The sequence below is a fragment of the Hypanus sabinus genome, chromosome 1, assembly GCF_030144855.1.
Source record: "Hypanus sabinus isolate sHypSab1 chromosome 1, sHypSab1.hap1, whole genome shotgun sequence".
NCBI lineage: Eukaryota > Metazoa > Chordata > Chondrichthyes > Myliobatiformes > Dasyatidae > Hypanus > Hypanus sabinus.
Genome location: NC_082706.1, coordinates 165,930,077 through 165,953,961, shown reverse-complemented (window position 1 = coordinate 165,953,961; position 23,885 = coordinate 165,930,077).

Below are 23,885 nucleotides of genomic sequence, written 5' to 3'. Positions count from 1 at the left end.
ACAACCACTACATTACATTAAAGTGCAGCATACAGTCAGAATCTACCTATGCCATTGACTGCTTTAAATACACTTCAACACAAACTATCCGCAACTCTTTAACTAATGAAAACATAAACCTTATCGACCGTCGTTACTTTTAACGGAATCGGCGTTAACATTTTAATTCAACATATCGATTATCTCATGACTTACGGCGTTGCCTCACTATGTTTCTAGTGCGTAGAAAGACAACTTTTCTTGTGCTGGACTCACACATGTCAGCCCCCACCTTCCCGTTTCTCCAAACCGGTATTTTCCCACAGGATGCAGCGAAACCGGATGTGACGTCATTGCATGCTGCGATATATCACAGACAATGAATTTACTTTAAACAATCCAAACTTTTACTAGAGTGCTAACAAATGACTTACTAAAGCGAAAATATTATAAACTAAATAACTGCCATAAAGGCAACACAACTACCCTGACACAGTGGTGTCAAGAAAGCAACCCCTCGCTTACTGCCATGAAGACAAAGGAGCTGGTTGTGGATTACAGGAGGAATGGAGACAGATTATTCCCTATTGACATCAATGGATCTGTGGTTGAGAGGATGAACAGCTTTAAGTTGCTTGGCATAAACATCACTAAGGATCTCACTTGGTCTGTACATTCTGGCTGTGTGGTGAAAAGGACACAACAGCACCTCTTTTACTATAGACAGTTGAAGAAGTTTGGTATGAGTCCCCAAATCCTAAGAACTTTCTCTAGGGGCACGATTGAAAGCAACCTGACTGGCTGCATCACTGCCTGGTATGAGAACTATACTTCCCTCATTCGCAGGACTCTACAGGGAGTGGTGCAGACAGCTCAACACATTTATAGATGTGAACTTCCTACTATTCAGGACATTTACAGAGACAGGTGATTAAAAAGGGCTGGAAGGATCATTGGGGACCTGAGTCAGCCCAACCACAAACTACTCCAGCTGCTACCATTCAGCAAACAGTACTGCAGCATAAAAGCCAGAACCAACAGGCTCTGGGACAGCTTCTTCCACCAGGCCATCAGACTGCTTAACTCACACTGACACAACTGTATTTCTATGTTATATCGACTATCCTGTTGTACATACTATTTATTATAGATTACTATACATAGCCCATTTAGATGGAGAGGTAATGTAAAGATTTTTACTTCTCATGGATATGAAGGATGTAAGTAATAAAGTCAATTCAATTCAATATAATGCAGCCAGCCTTTTTAATCAGTTTATTGAGCCTATTGGCATCACCTGTGCTGATCCACACCACCGCATAGAAGATTGTACTGGCAACAACAGGAAGGCATGAAGTTAAGAGTGAAAGGTGAAAAGTTTAAAGGGGCATGAGGACCATGTGAGAGTGGAATGAGCTGTCCACACAAGTGGTGCATGCGAGCCCAATTTTAATATTTCTGAGAAGTTTGGATAAGTAGGGGTATGGGATAGCAGGTTGATGGGAGTAGGGAGTCTAAAAGGTTTCAACATGGACTAGATGGGTCAAAGAGCCTGTTTCTGTGATACTTCGCTATGATTTTATGACTCCAACAGATGATCCTAGGTAGTGTCCCAGGACATTGAGATGTTGGTGAACAAATCAAGGAATTCCAGGCAGTGACAGTGCCGATAGATGAAATGGCTAAGAAGGCATGGTGGATTCTTGGTTTCATTTAAAAGGACATGGAAAATCAGAGAGATTATTGTACAACCATAACAAACACTGGCTATACTATACCTGGAATTGTGTGTACAGTTCTGGTTACCACACTATAAGAAGGACATGATTGCCCTGGAAAGAGTACAGAAACATTATACCAGGAAATTATCCATGGTGGGATCTTTCTGTTATGAGGATAGATTTATTTTCCTTGGAAGAGGCCAAAAACTGATTCAGCTGAGATGTACAAAATTCTGAGAGGCATAGACAGAGTGGATAAAGGACACTTTTCTCCATAGCAGAGGAATAGAATAGAAGATTTATGAAGGATTTGAGGAAGAATATTTCATCCAGAGGGTAGTTCAAAATTTGGAATCATTGGTGGTGAATGAAAAGATACATAACACTTCAGAAGTAACGTGATGAGCACTTGAATCACCAACCAAAAGGCCATGTACAGGAAAATGAGATGAATATACAAGGTTCCTGATGTTTAGTATGTAAATTAATAGCATAGGCTCCTATGTCAAAGGGCTCCTTTCTGTGCTATATAGCTTCATGTATTCACATGGTGAGCCATGATATCAACAGGAACTCAGGATTTAGCCTTAACATCGGCTGCAGTGTAAGTACTCCACCCAGTTTTCAATCCTCTGTTTAAATGGAAGAAAAACTCAGAGATAAATAATTCTGTAATGTCATAGGAGCAGGAGGAAAAACATAAAATGGTAACATTTATTTGAAAGTAAAAGAGAGAGGTCCACTTTAAGTTATGAAGCCACAAAATTTATGAAAACTACTTACAAGGTAATTATGCTGGTTCTGAGCTACATTTGCATCAAATAATTTAAAGAAAGCCTAATCAAAATTAGCGTTGCATCTACTGACTACTAATGCATTTGTCTGGATGCCTAAGAATCCACAGAAGACCCAGAAGCAATAAACATCTGCCTTGCATTGCATTGAAATGCAATTGTATGTGATAGAATTTTCGGCCCAATACATTACACAAAAGAGGAACTGTAATGCTTGTAAAAAGTCATGTTAAATAAAACAGTGGACAAGATAAATTGATAGTTTAACATATTCAGAGCCTTTGAGCAAAATTAATAATAGATCGGTTCAAACACATTCTTGGTCTTCACATCTAATTCATTCCACCACGTCAAAAGCAGTCATGTTTGGCAATTTAGTGCAAGTAAGTAATTATAATTCATTATTAATCTCAGCTATACAGGATTAAAATTTAAATTGCCATTGACTATAACAATATTTTGTTGTTTGTTAATTTGCAATTGCCAAAAGCCTGTGTGCAATAGCTGTTTTACATTGATGACAAACTTTTATAATCTCACTATTTTATTTCAACAAGGACAATGAAATGATGAGAATTCTTTAAAAATCTGATTCAAGATTTGTTATGTACAAGTAAGAGCAATAGGCACAAGGATTTGCAGCTTCATTTCTGTAAAAGGAAATTCTAACTGTTCATAACATTCTCACCTCAGGCAGTGATTTCTATCTACATCATCATTTAAAAATCTCTGAAATTCTTCTTGCAAATCCTACATGAATTGAGTTTTTTTTTCATCCTTCATTTATCCAGCATATGCTACTTTAATTCCATGGAACAAAAATAATCTGGTTCTTTTATTAAGGTTAGGTGATATCTGTATCTGTGGTTAGAATAATTACTATTGTCCTTTAAACAAAAATTATTTAACTACACAAATTACCACAAAAATAAAGAACATTTCCATACCTCTTCAAACATTAATGACATACAAAAGATGAAATAACTAAAGTGGAATATAATTTTTGGAATATCTTTAGTTTAAAATTGCCTTGAAGATTAATTGATTGTTGAGATTTATTTCTCAGGTATTGTACAATTCACACAGAGTATAAAAGTAGTGCAATTCTCCCATTCCACTCGATGTACGCAGCTGCCTTAAATAGAGAGGATTAAGGCAGCTGAAAAATTAGATGGGACAAAATTATAAAGAGGTTCTTAAACGTTTAGCAGTCTTTAAAAGTCAAAACCTCATACGGCAGAATGAGCTCCATCTTAGATTGTTTTTTTTAGCAAGAGTGAAAATGGAATAGGTCTTCACGCAATCCCTATCAGAAAAGGACATGGTTCCAGAAGCACGATGATTGCAAATATTAATCCCCAAATCCAAATTAGAAAAACAGGCTCATTCTCTGGAAATAATCTAAAATTCCCATCAGGAGTTAATGAAATTTCAAGTCATTCCGTGGAATGTTAATTATCAAGGAATATCCAACTTGAACTCGTTTTAGGCAATATTTTAGATTCTCCTCAGTGCCATTTGTCTATTATTCTTCCTCACTTGGATCTACCTCTTGTTCCTCTACTTCCTTTACCTTTTTATATTGGCTATCTCCCCTCTGTCTTTCAGCCAGATGATGGGTCTCAACCTGAAACATCACTTCCACAGATGTTGCCAGATCTGAAAAATCTTTGAGCATCTTGTGTGTTGCTGTGTAAGAAAATGCATGTTGCATAAACTATTATGCATTCATTTGCTTTGTAAATGAATATTGTGCTAATATGCAAACAGAATTTGTTATCTCTTAGACACCAGAAAAAAACTGTTTTATTATAATAGAGAAAGATATTCTTCACTAATCACCATATTTCAAATAAAAGTTTAACTTTTAGCTGATATTTAAACATCGCAAGTTCTTGATGGTTGCCTTCAAACAATTTGATCAGTTGTATCAGTTACATACAACCCACCAGGATCGGTAATAATTAGATTTTAATCGAAACTTGGAGTGAAAAAAATGCTTACAGGATTTTTTTTGTTGTTAAATTGAGATCCTCCCAACTTGTTCTTTCCTTTCAACTACTTAATGCCATAAAGGAATTTTTTGATAGATGAGATAGACACAATTGCTCGACTATTATAGCTATATCGTATTTGACCACTATTTATTGCTTTATGGGGAGAGATTGTAAAGTGCCACCATTTCTTTATGAAAAAGTACATCCTGAATCAATTCCAAACTGATTTAACTTTGAGGTGGCTTAGTTGAAATATCTTGTAGTTTTGTTTGAATTCTGTCAAAGGAAGTGGCTAGAACCCTACTTCAGGGTAGAGAGTGGAACTGCAGCAGATTCTCCCAGGAGACAATTTTGATTGTACATTGAATTTGTGAATGCTAGATCATTCAATATACGTAAGGCAGAGGTTGGTAGGTTCTTGATGAGTCTGGCCATCAAAGGTTATGGGGCAAAGGCAAGAGAGTAGGGTTGAGAAAGATAATAAATCAGCCATGACAGAGCAGAATTAATGGGCCAAATGACCTAACTCTGCTCCCGTGTCTTAGAGCTTTATGTGTCAGGTTTGTGGAAATTTACAATTAGAGAATCTATATAAATGGGAGCAATGGAGAATAGTCTCATACTCCTGGTTTGGTTTAACCTGTTACACTATATCCTCAATAACATTCTTTTTCCTAAGACTTATAATTAACATGAATTTTTATGCCTTAAATAAACCTAGTTAATATGCTTTGTTAATTTGGCATTGCTGGCATTTACCATTCCCCATCCCCCAAAAAAACCTGCCGAAAATTGACTCAATTTTGAAAACTTTTTAAAAGATCCATACATTTATGAGCCACAAGCTTTTCTTTCAGGTGGCAGATTTTCTTAAACTACTAACATTTGTTAACAAGATAGTATTTTCAGCTAGCAATTCTTTAATGCAGATCCTGCAATAATTAAAATTCCTTTGAGCATGAGCAACTGTGCAATTTGGACATAATTGCTTCTCAGTTTCCCACCGAAGGCATTAATGCTCTAGTCTTTCATATTATTTAAGCACTGTAGGTAACTTGGCACTGCTTGGAAGTTATCAGTTCTGATGTATCTTGGAGAATTATAGATACTTAGGCCAACATTGATTCAATGGGGTTTCTCATCCAAGGTGTGGAGGAATCAGTAGATTCTTAATCTCCAACGAAGTTCTTTGCAGATTATATTTATAAGAAGTTTAAAAACTTGCCAATAGTTTCTTAAAGCACTCGTCACAAAGGCTCCCACATACAGCTGACTCTATGTTGGGAACACAAGAGATTCTGAAAATGTTGGAAATCTTGAGCAACACACACCGGATGTGCTGGAGAATCCTATGTTTTGGCTGTTTGGATTGCTGATATTCATCCTTACAGAATTCATAAATCACAAGCCAAATATATGATAACAAGTATCAAATATATTCCCACAGAGGTATAAGGCTTTGGAAAAGATACAGGAGAGGTTTACCTGAATACTACCAGGATAGAGCAATGAGTTATATGAAGAGGTTGGGTGAACTTAAACGCCAGCCCAGATCAGAGGCAAGAGCTGATTTTGCTCACTCTCCATGATCTTCTCCCAGGGTGCCAGAGCCTGTCGCTGTTCTGTTGTTTGATCAATTTAAGTTTCGACCCAAATAGACTGAAAAGACAGGGTGTCAGTCGGAACAAAAACAGATTTCACCATGATGCTGAGGCTATAAAGACTATTCCGGCTGCTATGCTCCATGCCCCATAATATGTTGGACTGATAAGAAAGGCTTTGGGCCTACTCCAGGCTTCTTCAAGGTTCAGATCTGAGGACTCGATTTTGGTTCGGAATTCTGTTGCTCACTTCAATTGCTGCATGATTTATATCTTTATTTCTTCCTCTTGTGCATCGAGTGCTGGTCTTTTATACTTATTCTTTTTTTTTCTTTAATTGAGTTCTCTTGCTCTGTGGCCACCTGTGAGCAAACAAATCACAAGGTTGTATAATTCATACATTCTTTGATAATAAATGTTCTTGAATCTTGAGTTTGGGTTGTTTTCTCTGGAGCATTGGAGACTGAAGGGAGAGCCACTGAAAGTTTGTAAGATTGAGAGGCATAGATATGGTAAGCAGTCAGAATACTTCCCCCAGGATAGAAACACCAAATACTAGAGGACATGCATTAAATGTGAGAATGAGTATGTTTAAAGAAGATATGCTGGGTAATTTTCTTTCACACAAAGAATGGTAGATGTTGGCACAGCCTACCAAATGTGCAGTTGAAGCAGATACAAGGTCATGTTTAAGAGTCTTTTAGAGACTTGTAAATATGCAGAAAATGGAGGGAAATAGATCATTAACTGGCAGAAGCAACTTTATTGTATTTGTCATTATGTGCAGTATAGACATCCTGGTCTGAATGTCATGCCCTATGCTCAGTAATTTCTGACAGCTACAAGTTTCACATTCTGTTTCAGCAATCCAGGAAAGAAGCTGCTGTCAAGAGAAGGAAAAAGCCACCTTTCACAATCATTTTACTGCTGCAATGGCATTAGGTCAACAAATATAATCATACTTTCCTTATTTCCACTCACAATTTGGTATCTCTTTTTTTCTACATATAGGACAACCTCCTGTCAAGTAATTGGTAATTCTAGCAATCAGCTTTTATCAAGCTGTTTTTCCCATTCTTAAAATGTTAACTATTACTACACATGTTTTTGAACAATGTCAGCAGTATATCGTAAAGTTTTGATGAATCAAGTAGAAGGCATATTATCTCTATTCTGAACTAACTACAAAGCTTTTCCTTTCTTGCACAAAAAGAAAGCAATCTGCTGGAGGGACTCAGTGGGTTGAGCAACACCCACAAAGCGGAGGGGGTGATTTATTTTTTGGGTCAAGATCCTGTATCAGAACTGTCTTGCTGCCTTCTGTATAGTACCATAATTGGCAAGGAACCGAGCAATGAAGAGACTGTTAAATTACGGCAGATGCTGATTAAATTTTTCCGCTGAAATCAATTTGAGGTAGTGCCTTATATCTTGCAGTGTTTTATTACTGGGGAAGTTTGAATTTTGTAAATATTCCAACTAACAACCTCCCAATGAAGACACCATTGATAAAGAACCTTCAGATTGTTGCACCAAATAATTATCTTGAGAAAATCCATCAAGAACAGGCTAATAACCTCTGACAGAAGTTTTTAAGTCATGCTTATAACAAAGGAAATTTTGCCATTAATCGAGAGAACTTCTTTAGAGTAGAGTTGATCAAGCCATTGCAATGTTATAAAGAATATGAGTTTTGTTTCCACTTGAAAATGGTTTGTTTCCTGGCTTGATTGAGCAGCATTTACCTTCAGCCTCTAGTTGTGGCTGAATGGTGACAAGGGCTATGTGAAATTGTTTTTCTTCATAGACCTTACTCCATTCCCTCTGGACTCAATTAAACTGGGGAGAGACGTTGAGAAAATACAGCTATAGAGAGCCTGGCACAATCTCAGAACAGTTTCTGGCTAATTGAAAGGTCATTGTCTAATTCTCTCTAGAGGTTTAGATCGGCTGCTCCCAACAATATGCAATGAACCCTGTGTGAGGTTTGAGTTCTTTGAAGTACTCCTGTCAGTGGGTCCTGCCTGTCTTTACATCTCTGATAAATTAACCTATACTTGGCTCTGACTGTGATTGGTCTTAGATGCTTGGGCAGTAGATGACCTTGAAAGCACTGAAAGATCTGTATGTCACAACGAAAGACACTGTCACAGAATCCGGGCACCCTCATAGGTGGACAGCTGGAGGAAGTCAGCAAACACACACGTGGGAATGAACATTCCGGTCAATTTGGGTTTCTTGGTAATTGTATTTAACTCACTTAACTCTCTTCCTTTCATTTCAATCTTGTCAATTTTTGAACAAACCACAATGATGGCAATGTTTCCTGCTTACTCTGGTCCACATTTCAAAAGAGAGGATTAAAATTTAGATCGATGCTGTAAAGGAGCTCTATTTATTTAGTATTCAGTTGCTGCTTCTGAGTAGCAGTGATGGTGTTAAATTTCAGTTTGAGAGTTTTAGGTAGCAGCCCTGTTAGCCTAGCATTTATTATCTTCCTTTTTTTCTTTACAGTTCTGATTAAAACTCATTCCATTTTCTGTGTCTCTCCCTCAGCACTTGGGCCATTCCCGAACTGTTGCCAGCAAGATGACCAGCGGAGGGAGACAGGTGACATCGGCCCTGAATTTTGTTGGTCAGGTGGAGGAGATGTTTAAGTCAGTGGAGGCTGGGTTGACAGAAATGCGACAATTGCTCTCAGAGCAGCAAGCCCAGTCCAAACAGCAAGAACAGAAATCAGCACTGGCCGGATCCACCTTCCCAACTTGTGCTAGAAGGCATACATAAGGAACATGTGTCCTTATAGCTTGTTGATTCACTTGAACTGCTGCTGGAACTTGGCCTGTCCTGGCTATCTCAACACAACCCACAGGTCAATTGGTCCCTAAAGCCACTCCAGAGTGGGGACAGGCATGCCTGTCCTCCTGTCTAGCTCCAGTTTGCTTCTGTCAGAGTATCCCCTCCTGTGCCAGCTGCTAGTTGAAGTTCCAGCTGAATATGATGACCTTCTTGAGGTCTTCAGTAAGAAGAAGGTCACTTCCCTGCTTCCACAGCAGCCATACGATTGTACTATTGACCTCTTACCCTGTCCTAGTTCTCCAGGGGGCTGGCTCTTTTCCCTCTCTCATCTTGAAATGGTGGCCATGGAAGAATACATCAAGGAGGCATTGGCCTTAGGATTTATCTGTCCATCAACCTCGCCAGCATGGATGGGCTACTATTTTGTGAGCAAGAAGGATGGCAAACTCCATCCCTGTATTGATTATCAGCCCCTCAACAACATTGCAGCGAAGAACCGTTACCCTCTTCCCCTGCTTCTCTGGGGAGCAGCCATATTCTCCAAGATAGATCTGCACAATGCTTACAACTCAGTCTGCATCCAAGAATGGGGATGCATGGAAAACAGCATTCAACACCTCCAGTGACCACTATGAATATCTCGTAATGCCGTTTATTCTGGCCTAAATATACCCAATGGCTCGGCCTCTGCAGATTCAATGTACAATCAAAATTGTCACCTGGGGGAATCTACTGCAGTTCCACTCTCTGCCCTCAAGTTAGGTCCAAACTACTTTCTCTGGTGGAACCTAGACAAGACAGCAAAATATTTCAACTAAGTTACTTCAAAGTTAAATCAGGGACCTAGTTTGGAGTTGAATCAGGAACTACTGTTGCCCATCTACATTTCAAGATGTCTATGACTTTGTCTCTGCCTGCCCCACTGGTGCACAGAACAAAACATCACATTAAACCCCTGCTGGGGGTGCTTTACCACGGTTGTGCCTCACTGTCCCACCCTTTGGTGGATTTCATCAGATGTCTGCCTCCATTAATGGGAGCATTATCATTCTGGTAGTTGCAGTCAGGATCTCTAAATCAGTCCACTTCATTGCTCTTCCAAGCTTCTATCAGTTCTCTTTTGGGAGCTAAAGGCAGCTTTCATCACATTCCCACCCCAATCTAATGGTCAGATTGAGAGCGTGAATTAGGAGCTGGAGACAACCCTGTGCTGCCCTGTCTCTTCTTATGACTTTCATATGAAGAAAGACTGGATCAACTGGGCTTATGCTCACTGGAATTTAGAAGATTGAGGGGGGATCTTATTGGAACGTATAAAATTCTAAAGGGATTGGACAGGCTAGATGCAGGAAGATTGTTTCCAATGTCGGGGAAGTCCAGAACGAGGGGCCACAGTTTAAGGATAAAGGGGAAGCCTTTTAGGACCCAGATGAGGAGAAACCTCTTAACACAGAGAGTGGTGAATCTGTGGAATCCTCTGCCACAGGAAACTGTTGAGGCCAGTTCATTGCCTATATTTAAGAGGGAGTTAGAGCCTTGTGGCTAAAGGGATCAGGGGGTATGGAGAGAAAACAGGTACAGGGTTCTGAGTTGGATGATCAGCCATGATCATACTGAATGGCGGTGCAGGCTCAAGGGGCCAAATGGCCTACTCCTGCACCTATGTTCTATGTTTCTAACCCAACAACCTGGAGCTCCCAACTGGTTTTGGAAGAGATTGCCCACAATAGCCTTCAGTCATCCTCCACTGGCATGCCACCCTTTGAATTCCAAAATGGGATTCCAGCCACCATTCCTTTCTGATCAAGAGATTAATGTGGGAGTCTCTGCTGCTGAACAGTTGGTCCAAAGCTACAAGGCACATGAAGACAGTGCAGAGCTTCTCTACTGTGCACCCAAAAGCAATATACCCAGCAGAGGAATTGGCTCTGCAGACAGGTGAGTCTTCTCAAGCCAAGGGTAAAGGTCTGGTTGGCATCTAAAGATCTTCCATTGTGAGCTGAGAGCCATAAGTTGGCTGCGTGCTACGTGGAACCATTCATGGTGAAGAAGGCTATCAACAGAGCCTCCTATAGGCTGAGCATTCCATCATCCATGAGCATTCAAACAGTGTCCTATGTTGCCCAGCTCAAGTTGGTGATTTCCTTCCCCCTCCTTCCAGCTTGATAGATAAGTTCAGGGTCTATTCTGTGTTGTCATGTGTGAAGCAGGCTCCAGTAGCTCATGGATTGGGAGGGGTATTGTCCAGAGGAATGTTCTTGGATTCTGGCTTGAAGCATCCTGGACAGACCATGCATTCGGGGCTTTCAGCAGACACAGGCCTCTGCCACCTTGGCAAATACAGCTCGCGAGAGATGCCTTGTCACAATGGCAGGCACTGCCACACTCTCATAGGTGGGCAGCTGGAAAAAGCCAGCAATTAAACACATTAGAATGAACATTCCAGACAATTTGGGTTTCTTGGTAATTGAAATTGAAACTCATTTTAACTCCCTTCCTTTCATTTCAGTCTTGACAAGTCTTGAACAAAGCACAGCAATGGCAACGCTTGCTACATACCCTAACCCCCTTCCAGGAAAGAAGATTAAAATTTAGGTCGCTGCTGTAAAGGTGCTCTATTAATTTAGTATTTATTTGTAGCTTCTGAGCTGCAGTGATGGCGTTAGATTTTAGTGTGAGAGTTTTAGTTAACGGCCCTGTTAGACAAGTGTTTATTATTTTCTCTTTGTTCTGTACAATTCTGACTACAATTCAGCAAACAGTTAATTCCACTCTCTATGTCTTTCCCTCAGCACTGAGGCCATCACCGAACTCTTGTCAGTGTGTGTGTAACATTTTGAGTACTTAACAGCTTTGGACTTGGATTTTCAGAATCAATAATACATTCAAGGAGTCTGACAGTGCTATAATTCATTATTATGCCAGACATCTTGTTGTCTGATATTACATTATCCTTGTCTCCAGCAAAGAATGATTATGTTGAATTTTCAGTTTAATACGTAATTCAAAACACAACCAGTGCCATGATTTACAGAAGTCTTAATGCAGTGGAGCTCAAAGTATTTTACAGTTATATAATAAAAGATAATATAGACCTCTGCTGTCACAGATGCGATAAATTTAAACTGTAAATTTCCTTTTCCAAATATCAATATCATATTACAACTTTCTTCATTTCCTGTAAATTATTTAAAGTTATCTATTGGGTATATTTCTAAATCAGAACTATAAATGCCATAAGCATCAAACTAATGACACCTTTCCAACTGAGCAGTGGAAGGTAATGAATTCTTACTGTCACTTGGAGAAGTACATGCCAGGTAATATAATAAGTAGGAGTGGATGTAAGACATACAATGCCCTGTGCTTGTTCTGCCATTATATGATCATGGCGAACTTCAAGATGAACTCCAATTTTTCAGTGTCTCCCCTACAGTCTGATTTCTGCAGAAGTTAACTATTCCTCTGGCTTGAATACCTGTAAATATTGAGCATACGAAAAGAAAGTTTCAAGGATATAAAGTTCTGAGTGATGGAATATCTCCTAATCCTAATCTGACATGGCCAATTTCTTTAGTCTAAACTTTTGTTTTTAATGGAATCAGGTTTAATATCTTTGGCATATGTCATAAAATTTGTTAATCCTCACTGTTTAGGGTAAACAGATTTTCAGCATCCACACCTAAGCTCTCTACAGAATTAATACCATTCAACAAAAATGCATAAAATGCAGAAAATATAGTCCAAATGTAACACACAAAAAATGCTGGAGGGACTCAGCAGGCCAGGCAGCATCTATGGAAATGAGTACAGTAGATGTTTTGAGCCCAGACCCTCCTGGAGATAAAAAAAATGAAGACTCTTCATAAGAATGTGGGGGGAAGAGAGGAAGAAACACTGGCCACCTGTTTTAATTCTACTTCCCTTTCTCTTTCCAACATGTCAGTCCACGGCCTCCTCTACTACTGCAATGAGGCTACACTCAGGTTGGAGGAGCAACACCTTATATTCCGTCTGGGTGGCCTCCAACCTAATGCCATGAAATTGATTTCTCAAACTTCCAGTCATGCCCCCACTTCAATATTCTTCATTCCCATTTCCCTCTCTCACCTTACCTCCTTACCTGCCCATCACTTCCCTCTGGTCTCCTCCCTCTTCTCTTTCTTCCATGGCATTCGGTCCTCTCCTATCTGAATCTCTCTTCTCCAGCCCTGTACCTCATTCACCTATCAACTTCCTAGCTCATTACTTCACCCCTCCCTCCCCTACTGGTTTCACCTCTCACCTTGTGTTTCTTCCTCCCTCCCCTCACACATTCTTACTCTGACCCATCTTTTCTTTTCCAGTCTTGATGAAGGGTCTCAGCCCAAAACGTTGACTGTACTCTTTTCCATAGATGTTGCCTGGCCTGCTGAATTCCTCCAGAATTTTGTGTGTGTTGCTTGGATTTCCAGCATCTGCAGATTTTCTATGTTTTGTGATGGTTAAAGTATACTCAGTCTCTCCACTTTGACTGCTGGGATGGGAGGGCTGACTATTTAATGAGCCTTTGCTACATTAGATACTTCATGAGATATGGAGACTAAAACCATATATAGTATCTAAAGGCCAATGTTGAGTCACCTTTTCCTTCCCCATCCATTTAATAAACATTGTGTTCCCTATCAAAGTGAATAAATTGATACTTTCCATCCTTTTATTCCATCTGTTACTTCCTTGTCCATTCATCAGTTTCCAGTCCTCTGCAGCTGGTTTACAACACCATGAATCATCCTCACTAACCTAATATAGGCAATAATGGTTCTTTATAGTTCATTGCCTCAATTAGTGGAATCATAGAGTTTATAAACTTGCAGCACACTTCCTCCACATTGCCATTCTGAGAATTATCTTTTATTTCTCCTGTCTGTCTTTTAACTGAATGTAATGCATGTTACTATAGTACACCCCTCTCATTAATTGGAGGTGATACATCAGAATCCTTTGTGTGGTTCTTGTTACGAATCCCTTCCAGAAATCCAAATATACTATTAATAATCTGTTGCTTGCCTCCAACCTAATGATATCTTCAAAAGACTTCAAGAAGTTTTCAGAACATAATTACCCTTTCCACAATATTATACAGAAACTTACTGTTATTCTGTTCTGCTTTACCAGCAATTGTCATTAGATAGAAGCCATGACTAAGCATATTCTTTTCCTAGACATTATTTTGTGTAAATTTATGAAATTAAGTTGTCACATGATAATTCTAGAGAGGAGATGAACTTAACATAATAGTGATATTGATGAAAATTGGTATTGTATTGGTTTATTATTATCACATGTACCAAGATACAGTGAAACGCATCTATTGCACGTCATTTATACATATCAAATCATTACACAGTGCAATGAACTAGAAGAAGATAAATCAATAATAATGCAGAATAAAGTGTAAAAGCTGCAAAATAAAGTGTAAAAGCTGCAAAATAGTGCAGTACTAGTAAAAAATAAACTGCAAGGTTATATCAAGGTAAATTGTGAGGCCAAGAGTCGATATAACATACAAGAAGTCCATTCTATAGTCTGATAACGGGATAGAAACTGTCCTTGAACCTGGTGGTACATGCTTTCTGGTTTTTGTATCATCTGCCCATCAAGAGATTGGAGAAGAAGAAATGTGAGTGGAGTCTTTGATTTTGATGGCTGCTCCGGATGGAGCTGATGGGAATGAGGGAAGAATAAAAAACACATTAGTGTAGGCTTAGTGTTAACAGATGGTCCATATGGACTTGGGCATGCTTGTGACTCTAAGACCCTTTCTCAGCTGGTATGAAGACCATCCATACCATTCACTTGGTTACCACAGACATGTTCTTTGTCCTCTCCAACATAAAGCATGTTTGATTTCCTAATTATCATAAAAAGCTTCAACCTGAAAACTCCATAGATGGTGCCTGACCTGCTGAGAATTTCCATTGTCTTCTGTCTTCATACTTCAAGTCCATCTTATCATACTAAAGAACCATTCGACACTTTTTTGTAACAGCCAAGTGGAAGCTGTTCTTCGACTTGTTGTTACTGTATGTGCTTTCAGGCTTTCATGTTTTCTGCCCAATAGGAGGAGTGAACATCCGGGGTGGGTAAGGTTTTTGGTGTGGTGAGATGTGCTGACAGAGTCTGTGGAGAGGAGGCTGATCCTGTGATGTGCTGAACTGTTGCACATCCTGGTGTGCTACTATGCATGCAAATGGAATGCTGAAGTAAGAAATAAGAAAAAATAATGCTGAAAACTAATTAACTCAAAATAGAAAACATCAGATTTGTGTAAATGTTCAGTGGAAAGATTGAGGTTAAATGAAAACTACTGAGTGAACTTAACAGGTGATCTCATTTTTCAAGATCAGACTTTACCCTACAGCTCAAATGGCTCAAAATCATACAGGAAACTTATGATAATTCTACAAATAATATAAACTTTTCTAACCTCACTTGCATATTCTGGGTTTGCTAAAATTTAAACCTTAGCTATAACCTAAGTATTAACTCTCTCTTCTGAAGGTCAATTCTTTTTCAAGTTGCCTTGCAAACTCTTCTTTAACTTTCATGTCACCTTAAGGCATTACTTTGACTTAACTCCAGATACTCTCAGAGAAAAAAATCACTCTAATTACCACTTGGAACGTGGTATGACGCCACCTAGAGCTCTTTGCAAATTGCTTCAATAAATATTTTCTGAACCCTCCTTTTCTCTGAATGGGAAGTTGAGGGAACATACACCAATCTTCACTGAGGGATCGGCAGAGGAAAGAATAAGCAGTCAAGTTCCTGGGCATCAGCAATTTAATGGGTCTATCCTGGGCCCGATGCACTGATTCAGTCATGAAACAGACATTCCAGCAGCCCTACTTTGTTAGGAGTATTGAGGAAGTTTGGAATGTCACCAAAAGCAATTGCAAATATCTATCAGTGTAGAGGAGAAAACATTCTGACTGGGTGCAGCACAGCCTGGTATGGACGCTCCAGAGGCTGCAGGCAGTTGTAGAGTCAGCCAGTTCAATCAGGGCACAACCCTCTCCACCACTGAGGACATCTTGATGACTCAAGAAGGCAGCATCTTTCCCTAATGAACGTCACTAACCATGACATTACTACCTCAGGGAGGAGGTACAGAAACCTGAAAACTCATATTGAATAATTTAAGAACATGTTTCTCCCCTCTGATACTTAATTTCTGAATGGTTTGTGAACCTTTGGACAAATTCCTTTTTATTGCACTATATATTTATTTTGTAGTTATTGTAATTATAATGTTTGTGCACTATACTGCTGGTGAAAAACAAGTCAAATAAGTCAGTGAAAATAAACCTGAATCTGATTCTGATTTTGATATCATCTGTGACAATTTTATTGATGTAACCTTTCTTTCTGATTGTACTGCCATCACCTATTTGCCTGCTTTAGGACCATGAATTGTTGGAATTGTACAGTGCAGGGAAGTTTATGTCCATCCAGCAGCACAGCAAGATGGAGATACAGGTTTGAACTTCGCAATGCTCTAAGTGTTACAAATGAGTTAATTCCTCTGAAGTTTGCACCTTCAAAAGGTGCTTATGAAAATAAATCTGGCCACCTCAGGGTTATTATCTTACCAGTACAATGACATTGGCATCTCATCAACAGGAGCAAGTCTGTTTGTTTTCATTGTTAATTCAGGCACCATGGTCACACAGTGGTTAACGTGATGCTATTATGTCAGAGTTCAGAGTTCATTCCCAAAGTCCTCAGAAAGGAGTTTAGTATGTCCTCCCTGTGAAATGTGTCGGATTCCTGCAGGTGCACCAGTTTCCTCCCACAGTCCAACAGTGCACTGGTTAGCAGGTTAATCATGTCCCATGATGAGGCTAGTCTTACATCAGGGGTTGCTGATGGCAGCATGGCTCAAAGAGCCAGAAAGGTCTATTCTGCACTATATCTGTAAGTAAAAAATAAAATTATGTTTGCATGCTTGCCCAGAAGACTGTGAGTTTTGTGCCAAATTTGAGGTCCAGATCTCCAAACATGATTTTCCTTAATCATTGTTTATCTTTGAATACAAACAACATTCTCACTCTCATTGCTTGCCTTAAATGATGGCATTCTTATTATCAAATCAAGTCAATGCAGTCTTTATTTTAAACTGTGTTTGATCTTCAGCAATAAGTGATTTCTTCACCATGTTTCCCCTATACTCAATGAAATCTGAGAATATGGAAGACTTTAGTGTACCTAACGTGCAATTTATCTACTTACTAAATCTACTTACTTATCTACTTACTCTACTAGTCTAAATGAGTTTCAAGCAAAGATGTTTTAGAAACAGTCAGCAGGTCAGGCAGCATCAGCTGGGTGAACAACAGATTTAGGATACAAACCATTTTCATCTGGGAAAGCCTGAAAACAAGCAGGATTTAAGCTGTAAAGAAGGGGAGTGGTGAAAAAAGGAGAAAATACCTATGATATAGTGCACACCAAAGTTGATGAAGCACTTTAAAAACTGAGAGTCAGAAGAGTAAAGATAAACAAATTTAAACTGAAGAGGTAAACCAACATTTGCAGAGAAAGTAGAAACAAAAATGATAGTTACCTAAAATTGTAAAATACACTAGTAAACAAAATGTGCAGATGGAGGTTGAAATAATACTCTTTGATGCTGCATTCAGTGCTAGTGGAGCAACTTAGGAGACCAAAGCCAAAGCAGTGAGGATGGACACTCAGAGCAAAACAGATCAGCTGGTTGAGTGGTGTCACAATAATAATCTTGATCTCAACATCGGTAAGAACAAGAAATTGATTGTGGACTCCAGGAATGGTAAATTGAGGGAAAACACACTCATCCTCTTGAGGAATTTGCAGTGAAAAAGGTTCTCCCCATTTTCCTTCTCAGTGCTGCCTGAAGAAGAGTCTTGGCACGAAACATCAACTGTCCACTCTTTTTCATGGATGCTACCTGACCTGCTGAGTTCCTCCAGCATTTTGTATGAGTTGCTGTGGAAGGGGAGAGCAGTTTCAAGTTCCTGGGTGTCAATATTTCTGAAGATCTGCCTTAGGTCCAACATGTTCATGCAATTACAAAGAAGGCATGACAGCAGCTGTATTTCATTAGAGTTTCAGGAGAATTGATAAGTCACCAAAGCCTTGCAGATTTCTGAAGATGTACTATGGAGAGCATTCTAACTGGTTGCATCACATTCTGGTATGGAGGGGCCACTGCACAGTATTAGAAAAAGGTGCAGAAAGTTGTAAATTCAGCCAGCCTATCCTCCCTAGCATCCAGGACACCTTCAAAAAGTGGTATCCATCTTTAAGAACCCCCATCACTCAGAACATGCCCATCAAGAAGGAGGTATAGAAGCCTGAAGACACACACTCACTCAATGTTTCAGGATCAGCATCTTCCCCTCTGCCATCAGTTTTCTGAATAAATAATGAACCCATGTACACTAACACAATATTTTTTTCTTATTGTTTTGGCTCCTTTTGCAATACTTATTTAATACACATATTTTATTGTAATTTATAGTTCTTTATTATTATTTTGTTGCAATGTACAGTTGCCACAAAACAAAAGATTTCATGGCAATTGCCAGTGATATGAAACCTGATTCTAAACTGGAGGCTCGGGGTCGTTCCTAAAGACAGAAAGGATGTGTTCTGCAGTGCAAGTACCTAATCTGCATTCGCGCTCTGCAGTCCAGGTCGAAGAGGCCACATTGTGAGCATAAAATACATAAAATAGGAGCAATTGCAGCTTCACCTGACTGAACATTTGGATCTCAGGATGGCAGAAAGGCAAGACATAAAGGAACTGGAATTGTACCGACCACAGTTTATCCAGAAAACTAGTTAAATTGGAAAAAGTGCTGAGGAGATTTATCAGGATATTGCAAGGACTCAAAGGACTGAGTTATAGACAGGAGTTGAGCAGGCTAGGACTTGATTCACCAGAGCATCAGAGAATGAGGGTGATATGATAGTAATGTGTAAAATCATTAAGAACATTGGTAGGGTGAATACGCGCTGACTTTTTTTTCACAGTGATGTTGAATCAGAAGATAGAGTTATGGTTAGAGATTTGAGAGGAAATTTAGGGGCAACCTATTCACAAAGAGTTGTGAATGGCTGCCAGAGGGACTGGTTGATACAGTTCCATTAACAACATTGAAATGGCATTTGGCTTTGGGTTCAGATTTAGAATTATCACATGTACATCAAGACATACAGTGAAATGTCACCTTTGCCTTAACAACCAGCACACCCAAGGATGTGTTGGAGTCGGACCGCAATTGTTACCACGCACTTTGGCACCAACATACCATGCCCACAATGGTCCACAGAACAACAACAAGGCAACAATGACAAAACAAACACCTTTCCCATTCCTCCCTCCAACCCACTCACACCAACAAAGAGGCTTCCATCCAGATTTGCTTGAACTTTAACTTCCAGACTCTCACAGACCTCCGACCCCTTGTGACTCCCACCCGTACCTAGGACTCACTGCCCCTATGAACTTCCAAGCCAAGGCCGGTTTCCGACCTGGGGAATCACTCGTCTCATCAGCACCTGTGATACAACTCTGGGTGGGACGTTCAAGTTTAAAAAAAGCACACCAAGAAATGGTTGAGTAAAAATAAAGCACATGTGCTTTTTCAGGAAGGGACGGAGATGGTCAAGTTAAAAAAAAAGGCAAATAATGGACAATTTCATGGGTTCATAAGCAGTGAGTATCAGGTGATAATAAGCATAAATTTTAGAAATAGCAGAAATGGCTTGCTTCATCAGAGAGTTAGATATACTTGATTGCACAAGAGATAGCTGGATCTTATATACTGAGTGAATTGATCAGTGTTATAAAGCAAACGGAATAACCTCTGAGAAGCGAGTGCCAGTTTTGTTGAGTGCAATTAATGTAAAAACATGAAGTCTCAGAATCAGAATCAGGTTTATTATCACCAGCATGTGATGTGAAATTTGTTAACTTAGCAGCAGCAGTTCAATACATTACATAATATAGAAGAGAGAAAAAAGTAATTATAATAAATAAGTATATCCTTTATGGTATACATATATTGAATAGATTATAAAATGTGCAAAAACAGAAATGCTGTATATTAAAAAAGTGAGGCAGTGTCCAAGGGTTCAATGTCCATTTAGGAATTGGATGGCAGAGGGGAAGAAGCTGTTCCTGAATCACTGAGTGTGTGACTTCAGGCTTCCGTACCTCCTACCTGATGGTAACAGTGAGAAAAGGGTGTGCCCTGGGTGCTGGAATTCCTTAATAATGGATGCTGCCTTTCTGAGAAACCACTCCTTGAAGATGCCCTGGGTACTTTGTAGGCTAGTACCCAAGATGGAGCCAACTAGATTTACAATGCTCTGCAGCTTCTTTCGGACCTGTGCAATAGCCGCCCCCCCCCCCCAACCCACCCCAGCAAACCAGTGGGTGATGCAGCCTGTCAGAACGTTCTCCACGGGACATCTATAGAAGTTTTTGAGTGTATTTGTTGACATGTCAAATCTCTTCAAACTCCTAATGAAGTATATCCGCTGTCTTGCCTTCTTTATAACTGCATCAATATGTTGGGACCAGGTTAGATCCTCAGAAACCTTGACAACCAGGAACATGAAACTGCTCACATGAAACTTTACAACGTGGAAACTAATAATAGACAAGCAACATGGATTACACCAAAAATGAACAGCAAATTAATTAAAGTGGAATTCAACACTGGCTCAGCTGTTTCAGTCAATCCAGAAAATTAGTTTGACTAGCATTTCAAAGATACTGAACTGAAGCCTGCAGATAATCAATTAAGAACTTATACTGGTGAAAAGATAACTCCTGTGGGAATCACCTTTGCAACAGTGAAATACAACAGCCAACAAGCCACGTTGGGCCTGTATGTGTTTAAAACTGTGGAGGACTCGCATTGTGAGAGCGTGATTGGCTGAGCCATCTACGGTTTCATCAAGGATACCATGGTAGCATAGTAGTTAGTGCAATGCTTTACAGTGCTAGCGAACTGGGTTCAATTCCTGCTGCTGACAGTAAGCAGTTTGTTTGTGCTTTCCGTGACTGCATGCATTTCTTCCAGGTGCTCCAGTTCCCTCTCACAGTCCAAAGATGTACTGGTTGGTAGGTTAATTGGACATTGTAAATTGTCCCATGATTAGGCTAGGTCCGAGAGCAAGGAACATCCAAGGCCTTAAAGCTCTCCACCTCTTTCCCCAACAGCCCCAAACTGTTCCCCTCCACCACCACTCTCCTCTGTCCAGTGGAACTGATCCTCACTCTCAATGATTTCTCCTTTGGCTCCTCCCACTTCCTCCAAACCAAACATGTAGCCATGAGCCCTGCTTTGTCTGTCTTTTTGTTGGCTACGTAGAGCAGTCAATGTTCCAAGCCTACACCAGTACCACTCCCCAATTTTTCCTTCGCTACATTGGTGCTTCTTCCTGCACCCACGTGGAACTCACCTACTTCACCCATTTTGCCTCCAGTTTTCACCCTGCCGTCAACTTTAACTGGGTCATTTCCAAAGCCTCCCACCCCTTTCTCGAACTCTCTGTCTCTATTGTCGGAGACAGCTTATCCACTGATGTTGATTATAAATCCACTGACTCTCACAGCTACCTGGACTATACCTCTTTCCACCCTGTTACTCGTAAATTTGTCATTCCCTTCTCTCAATTCCTCTGTCTCTGCTTGCATCTGCTCTTAGGATGAGGCTTTTCATTCCAGAATGAGGAAATGTCCTCTTTTTTCAAATAAAGGGGCATCCATTCCTCCACCATCAATGCTGCCCTCAACCAAATCTCTTTCATTTCACACACGTCTGCTCTCACCCCATCCTCCTGCTACCCTACCAGAGATAGGGTTCCTCTTGTCCTCAGGTACCACCATACCAGCCTCTGCATCCAGCACATAATACTCTGTAACTTCTGCCATCTCCAGTGGGGTCCCACCTCCAAACACATCTTTCCCTTCTCCCTACTTTCTGATTTCCACAGGAATCGCTCCCTATGTGACTCCCTTGTCCACTTGTCCCTCTCCACTGATCCCCCTCCTGGCACTTATCCTTGCAAGTAGAACAAGAGCTACACCTGCCCTACACCCCCTCCCTCACTGCTAATCAGGGCCCCAAACAGTCCTCCCGGGTGAGGGGAGGGGACACTTTACCTGTGAATCTGTTGGGGTCATCTACCGGATCTGGTGCTTCTGGTCTGCCCGACTGTATATCGGTGAGACCTGACAGAGGCTGGGAGGCTGCTTCATCAAGAACCTACGCTCTGTCCACCAGAACAAGCAGGATCTCCCAGTGGCCACCCCTTTTAATTCCACTTCCCATTCCCATTCCGACATGTTACCTGATAGCTTCCTTTACTGCCGTGATAAGGGCACACTCAGGTTGGAGGAGCAACACCTTATATTCTGTTTTGGTAGCCTGCAACCTGATGGCATGAACATCAAGTTTTCGAACTTCCGGTATTTGTCCCTCTCTTCACCATTCCCAAATCCTACTCTCAACTTCTCTCCTTACCTACCCATCACCTCCCTCTGGTGCTCCTACCATTCTCTTTCTTCAAATGAGTACTACCCTCTCCAATTAGATTTCCCCTTTCTTCAATCCTTTATCTCTTTCACCTGCTGACTTCCCAGCTCTTTGCTTCACCCCTCCCTCAACCATCACCTGCCATCTTGTACTTCCTTCCCTCCCCACCCACCTTCTTGCTCTAATTTCTCATGTATTTTTCCAGCCCTGATGAATTGTCTTGGCCGGAAATGTCAACTATTTGCTCTTTTCCATAGATGAGTCTTGCCTGCTGAGTTCCTCCAGCATTTGGTATGTGTTGACTGATTGGAAAGGTCAGATACAGGCCAGAGCAAGGCAGTGGGACTTGGATCTAACAGTGTACTGAAGCAGCAGGGCGCATGTCTGAGACTGAGGAATGACCCGTTGTTTGACTGATTTAAGTGCTGGGCCTGGTTGAAAAGGTCAGGGGCTTGGAGATGGAAGAGAGTGACAGGTCAATGTTCAGCTCACTGCTCGTGGAGCTTATTCATCTCTGCACTCAAGGCTACAGCTCCTGAATCAGCTGTGACTGACTTATTGGCAGTGGACTCACTCTCAGTGGAGGATGTTTGCCAAACTAGGGGTTTGTAGCTTTGCATGACTATAGTATTGCTTGTCTGCACTGCTCAATGCAGAGATTAACAGAAATCAGGTACTGCTCTTCAGCCAACTGGTGTCAGTCACAAGACTGTGTGCAACTCACAAGACTATGTGACTTCAGTGTTCTTAAGTGTTTGTATTCAGTTGAACAATGTCTGGGGTAAAGTTCCTGTTTTATCACTAATAGTTGTCCTATATGTCCTATGAATGAACTCTTCGTAACAAAAGGCAGAGTAGCTGCTCTCAGGAGGGATGGCTGTCCGTGTCACATAAAAAATAAAGAGTCTCTTGAAAATCTGGGTCTGAGTCTGGTGTGGAAATAAATTTTCCTCGCACTCTCATGATCTTCAGTTTTGAATATTATTGTTTGCTTGATTTGGTTTTTTTTTTCTGCATATAGGGTGATACTTCAACAATCTTCTTTTCTTAATAGGTTCTATTGGGTTACTTGTGCTGTGACTGCCTACAAGGAGATGAATCTCCAAGTTTTATATAGTATACACACTTTGATAATAAATGTACTTTGAACGTTGAACTCTGAAGCGCTGAATGGCAGTCCAAGTGTTCTATGTTACCTAGATGACATCATTGTTTTGAGTGAGGATGACAAGGAACATCTCCCTCAAATGTGAATTCTTTAAACCAGTATCACTTACTGCGGCTACAACATTAAAGCACAAGGATTATACAGGTGTGCTGAGAAATTCAAGCAATGGTAGATGCCCCAAAGTCAAAGGATGTGTCACAGTTGCAGTCCTTTTTAGGATTTGTCAATGACTGTAATAGGTTCCTGTGA